We start from the raw sequence: 6000 nt of genomic DNA, 5'->3' as shown, positions 1-6000 counted from the left end.
GGGATCTGGTAGCTGCTAGGTACAGACGGCCAGGCTGCCAGAAGATGTAGAAATGCAAAAGGAAATCATCCCCGCGATTACAGGAGCAATGCTGCGACGAGAAGCCTGTATTCACATCACAATCCCAGCTCAGCAATTCCCTTTGGGACTGTGGCCTTCTGGACATAGGAACACAGGCAAAAAATCCATCTGTACTCCGGCAGGATATTCAGCATAGCTGGAAAGTGTGTTCAGCCCTGAGGGTTTTTTTGTAAATACATTTGATTATAGTGTTATTCTAAGGTCACTGGAATCTAAAAGCCTGGCTCCTGGCTCCTGTAAAATTAATGTCCTGAGTCTTTTTGCTGTGGTACGGGACTTGCCTTCCATTCATTAAGTAAAACGTCACAGATATTAAAAAAAAAAAAAAAAAAAAAGCTCAAGAAATGCTAAATGGCTGGAGCAGAGACACCCCGCAATGCAGCACGGATAAATTGGGGTTTTTTTTCTTCCAAGATAAACGCATCTTCAAGAGGAAGATCTGATCTGCTGCTTCGCTTCACAGGATGCTCAGCCTGCGAGACGAACGCTTACGAGCAAGGACGTGAACCGCATGGAAGGTGCTGCCTGGAGCCACCAGACACCCAGCTGCTGCCGGCGCGGGAAGGCAACTTTTCCTGCTTTTCCTGGCGCGTTGGGCTCCTTTGAGGCAGTTTGACTTGTGCTCATGACCTTTCTACTCGCACCAAGGTTGCGCCTGTGCTCCATATGGAGCCAGGTGACTTCAGGAGACTGAACCCGGGCCTGGGGACTTCTCTCTGGCCCACGGCAGTGCAGCTGGAGCAGGGCAGGGAATGCAGTGAGCCACCCTCCCAGCAAAAACGCCACTCCTTGGAGATGCGGGAAAAGTGGAATAAAGCGTGGGGAGCAGAGCGGCAGGGAACCCGTGCCTGCCCACCTCTGCCCACATCCCCTGCTGCCTTTGGGAGCGGGGCGGGAGAAGCGGAGGATGACAAGATGCTTTTCCAGCTTTTGGGGTGATGCATCACCTGTGGCAGGGAGGGGATGGATGTGCCCAGGTGGGGGGCACCCAGCCACGGGGCAGGAACGGTGGTGGCTGAGGGGCAAGGCCTTCCGCATCCCCCTGAGAGGATGGAGAGGAAGAAAAAGTATGAAAAAGCAGGATGTTAGTAAAAAGCAGAAGTTGGGGGGTGACACTGGAAGATAGGAACAGCGTGGGAGCCACCTGGGTCGCCTCGGTGCCTGGCTCTGGGGGCATCAGCTTGTTAAACCGCGCAGAGTTCCCTGCGACCCGCCGCCCCCCCAACCCGGGAAGGCGCCCGGTGCGGCCGGGATGGCAGCGCGGACCCTGGTTGGGCTGGGAAGGCAGCGAGCAGCCTTGCCCCGGAGACCCCCCCTGCGGGAGACACCGGGGGCTCCCTGCTGCGGGACGGCCCCGCCACCGGCCTCCCCGGGCTGGCGCTTCGCCCGCTGGTCGCGGTGAAGAACCCGAGGGGCCATGGACCCCCCCCCGCCCCTTAAGCACCGGTGTCTGACAAGGCACCGGGAGGGTCTTGTCACCCCCAAAATTATTAATGACGCTGAGCGGCATTAAGGCGGCCCGCGACGCCAGCACGGCCGGTGGCACCGATGGCACCGGTGCAGGTGGCAATCGGTCGAGCCGGTGGCCCGCGTGCCCAGCACCCCTGCGGGGCGCCCTCGCCCAGCGGGCACCCGGCGGGCGGACGCGGCCCCTTTAAGGCGCGCGGGAGGCGCGGCCCCGCCCCGCCCCGCCCCGCCCGGCCGCCGGGGCGGCTGTGGGGCGGCCTGAGGGACCGCCGCCGCCTGCCGCCGCCTCCCGCCGCGCCGCGCCGAGGCAGGGCAGGGCAGGGCGCTGCTGGGCCAGCGCTGCGGCGGAGGGCGGCCCGGCCCGGCCCGGCCCCGCGGGCGGGCGGACCCACCGGCAGAGCGACCGACGGGCGGACGGACTGACGGACGGGGAGCCTGGCGGGGGAGCAGCCCCATGGCTCTGGATTTATAAACACGGCGCAGATGGCGGGGCCGGGGCCCCGCGCCGAGCGCTGCCCCGCCGGCCGCTGAGGCGGGAGGCGAGGCCCAGAGGGAGCGGCGGCCATGGGGGGCGGCAGCTGCCGGCGGGATTAGGTAAGGCGGGGGGGCCCGGGCGTGGCGCTGCCCGGGGCGGGCCGGGGGCCGGGGGACCCTCGAGTGAGGCCGGGCCGCTCCCCGCCAGGTAGGGCTGCGGGCCGCCGCCGTTACGTAAAACCGAAAATGTGCCGCGGGAGCTGGCGGCCGCCGGAGAAACTTTTTTTTCCTCTTTTCCCCCTTGTTTTTCCTCCTGCTTCCCTCAGGGGACAGCTCTGCGCGGGGAGCTTCGGGCCCGGGGGTGCCCGCACTCCGCCAACTCGCGGGGACACCCTGCCTGCGGGCCGGGGGCACCCCACGGCCCCTCCCCGCCTCGGCCCCGGCCCTGCCCCGCACGCCCCGGCGGCCCGCAGCGGGGGGGGACGCGGCCCCGGGAACCGGCCCGGGGAACCGGCCACCTGCCCGGCAGGGGCACCTTACGGGCCTCACCCCCGCCCCCCCCAACCCCATCCTGCCCCGGCCCTGTCCCGCACGCCGCCTGCGGCCCGCAGTGGGGGGGTGCGGGGGGGTTCGCAGCCCCGGGAACCGGCCACCTACCCGGCGGGGGTGGCCCCGGGGGGCGGCCAGGTCCTCCCCGGACCGTGCGGCTGGTGGGTAAATGCTGGTGGTGGGTACACGAGGCTGGTGTCTGCAGGCAACAAGTGTGTGTCTTGCTGGAGCCCAGCTGCAGTCTCTGGAGTGACTGGCTTTTTTTCTCCCTCTATTTTTCCGTCGATTCTTAGAATCCCCGGTGCCCTCTTCTCCCTCGGCCCTTCCTCCTGCTCCCTTGCCCTGACAATGCACAAAGAGCAGGCTGCAGTGGGTGCAGGCAGCTGCCTGCCATGTGGGCTGCTGCCAAAGCCACTGAAGCAGCAAAACCTCCAGGACCGGGGCTCGCGCCGCCTGGGCCGGGGGGCTGCGTTGACCCCCCCGACCGCCCCTGTCCTTCCACTGCCTCCAGCCCCACGGCTGGCCCTGCCTGTGCGGCCCCGCATGCCTGCGCTGGCGGCTGGGGCTGCTCCCTCAGCCGTGTGGTTTGGGTCAGCTCAAGAATTTGCCTGAAGAGCAGGATGGTGATCTGTGCAGCGGGGATCTCCAGTGCCACCCTTTCGGTTTACCAGTGTTCGTGGTTTGAACTCTTTCTGCGACCTCTCCCTCGGTATTCGCGTGAGGCATGAGCTCTGAACGCCTGAAAACGTCGGGGGTTTGCTGAATCTGGTATTTTTAATCCGGCTTTGGTGGATGTGGTGGTGTTCTGCTGCTGTTCCTTGGCTGCATTGGGTGAGAGTGTTTCCATTTAGCGGAGGGCTTTTATCAGCAAGGTTAAGTTTTAGTTTGCTGCATGCCTTACAGATAAACATTTGGTACTACTGCTAATTCATAAAGGGAAGTGAGTTGGGACAACTGGGTAAGTATTTCCATCTCTTCTGAAGGTGGTGACAGAGCTCTTGGAGGGCTTTAGTGAAGACATGCTTTCCTGGATGGTTTTCATGGAGTTGTACTCAGTTCTCTGGATTTCAATGCTGACTCCTTGGTGACTTTGGGACCTAGCTCAGCTTCCCGTGTGCCTGCATTTGCCAGCTCTGCGCAGAAGCCGTTCCTTGGGTGGGGAACACGGTAAGCAAGGCTGGCAAAGTGTTTTGGGGCTGAGTCTTGAGAAGCCATGGGAGGGAAGTTCTGTGTGTGACAATATTTTATAACTTCAGTTGAGTAAGTTTTAGTATGAGAGAGACTCTTGCAAAACGCATTTAGTTTATTGAAAGCAAATGCACTCAAACCTCAGTTTGTTGTTGCCAAAAGGGAAAAAGTAGAAGCTATTTTTGGTGCGAGAGAGGAGATGGGGCACGCACATGTCTGGGGCAGGAAAACACTGGTACTTTGTTCTTCTGGCTTCATGTGGGTGGTGGTTTCTGTTATTTAGCTGTGTGTTTCTGCCAAGTTGCAAAACATACCTGGTTCTGAAAACCCTGTGGAGGTCAGGGCCGGCTCTGCGCAGCTGGTTCTGGGCCCATGTGGGAACACCTCCCACGCTGGCATCTCCAGCGCTGGAAAAGTGGGTGGATGCTTCTGGCTTCACACCTTTGAGTGCCAGGGAGGTGACTGGCATTTTTTCACGACAGGATCCGGACTGAAACCGTAAACTTGTTTCATGCAAGCCACCGAGCAGCTGCTGCTTGGAAGTACCTTTCCCTTGCTAATGGTGGTGGTTGGATTTGAACCAAGTTGCCTTGCGTGGAGGTTGTACCAGTCCCTGGAGCCATCCTGAGCTAAATCCAAAGAGGAATTGGTTCAGGCTGTGCTCATGTCTTGTAATTAGGAGATCCAGTCTGGTAAAGGCAGTTTTGTTTTGATTGGAGATGAAGGTGTGCAATGCAGATGTTAAGAGAGCTACCCATCTCATCCTCACGGCAGCTCTGGACTGCGCTAGCTGGAATTGGGTCATAGGAGATGGCTTCATCTTTTGTGACATGGCTGTAAATTATTTGTCGCCTTGATGGCTCCTGGTGTTCTTCCCGCAGCTGGTTCTGGTTGTTAATGGCCTCTGCTGGAACGCAGTCCTGTTTGTGGCCAGGTCATCCTGGGGAGAAACCTGCTTGAAGTCAAGCATAATTTACATGTTTGAGATAGTGTCAGCTTTCACAGCTCTTTGGGGAGGAGGAAAGTTACAATTTGCCCAGTTTCTAGATGAGTAGGTAGGAAAGGAAGGATTAAATTGGTAAATTTTCAGAAGTGGGTTTCTGGCAGCTGACTTAAGCAGTTGTAAAGGGGGGGGGGGGTTACAGCTTTGAGAGGGCCTGTGCTTGAGGTGCACTACTACCCATCCCTATCCCGATGTCTCATTCTGACCAGATCACTAGATGTGTCTGAAAATTGAGGCCAGGAAGGTTATGGGAAGTTCAGTGTGTTAGAGCAAGACTGCTGGAGAGCTAGTGGAGTCTTTTTCCTCAGGAGTGCTTTGCCCATTTCAGTGTGAGGGCTTGTTTACTCCCAGTGGCAAAGTACTGGTTCCCGCCTGGGCTTGTGCCTGCAAGCAGTCATCCCCCAAATGCAGAGCGCGGACTAGATGCAGGGGTATTCCAGGATGGAAATCCAGGGCAACGTGTTTTTAAAACGACTGTTATCTTTGGGCAGCTGCATTTGTGTGAACTGTGGCTCGCTTCAGTCTTCACTAAGAGATTTCAATGGAGAGCAGGGGCAGCTCTAAGAGAACTAGAAATGAGGTACAGCAGCACCCAAGTTGCCTCTGTGATTAGCGACTGAGGCTTTTGCAGCCGCTTAAGGATTTGGGCATCGTGAGGTCATGGATTCTTGTCTAGGATGCGGTGGCACAGGCTCTTGCATGGCTTTGAAGTGCCCTTGCTGCATATTAATATAGGAAGGTGGTGGAGAATTGCTGCTGATGGCTGGGCTTGTGCTGGCACAAAGGTGTCGGGGTCTCTGATTTTTCCTGTAATGTCAAAGGGATATATCTTTGCACCTCAGTAGGAAATGAAAAGGTGTATCGTTTAATGAGCATGGCTAGAGCAGGGATGCTTCCTAAAAAAGGACTGAAGAGGGGAGCTGGAGCTCCAGAGCAAAGGGCATGGAAATGCATGCAAAAGCCTGGTCAGGGTGAGGGAGGGATCTGGTAGAAAGGGGAGGAGGGCAGAAGAGCAGAAGGAAATGAGTGATTTGGCAGTTTTGGGAAGTGAGCCCTGACCCGCATGCGAGGCAGCAGCGGGACTGTACTGGGAATTGAGAAATCTGGGTTGCTCCCCTAGTCCTGCTGCCCACCCCACTTGCCACTTCCCTTCTCGAGGCCACCAGTTCTCTCTTCTTGACAACCTGCCACTGGCAGCTGGAGGCTCCCTGGGGTCTGGGCTTATTAAAGACGAGGAC

At 58.5% G+C, this 6000-nt stretch overlaps 1 protein-coding gene across 9 annotated transcripts in view; it reads left to right on the top strand.

Annotated features, from left to right (window-relative positions):
• The first annotated feature begins 1798 nt into the window (after positions 1 to 1798).
• The window catches only part of NCOR2 (nuclear receptor corepressor 2), a 253710-nt gene continuing 249508 nt past the window's right edge, over positions 1799 to 6000 (top strand). For all 9 annotated transcript variants that reach the window (XM_055794127.1, XM_055794120.1, XM_055794126.1 and 6 more), the window contains exon 1: positions 1799 to 2142. The gene's annotated coding sequence lies outside the window, so the exon portion shown is untranslated. The remainder of the gene's footprint in view (positions 2143 to 6000) is intronic.

The sequence above is a fragment of the Falco peregrinus genome, chromosome 2, assembly GCF_023634155.1.
Source record: "Falco peregrinus isolate bFalPer1 chromosome 2, bFalPer1.pri, whole genome shotgun sequence".
Classification (NCBI taxonomy): domain Eukaryota; kingdom Metazoa; phylum Chordata; class Aves; order Falconiformes; family Falconidae; genus Falco; species Falco peregrinus.
This window is presented reverse-complemented; position numbering and strand designations above follow the sequence as displayed.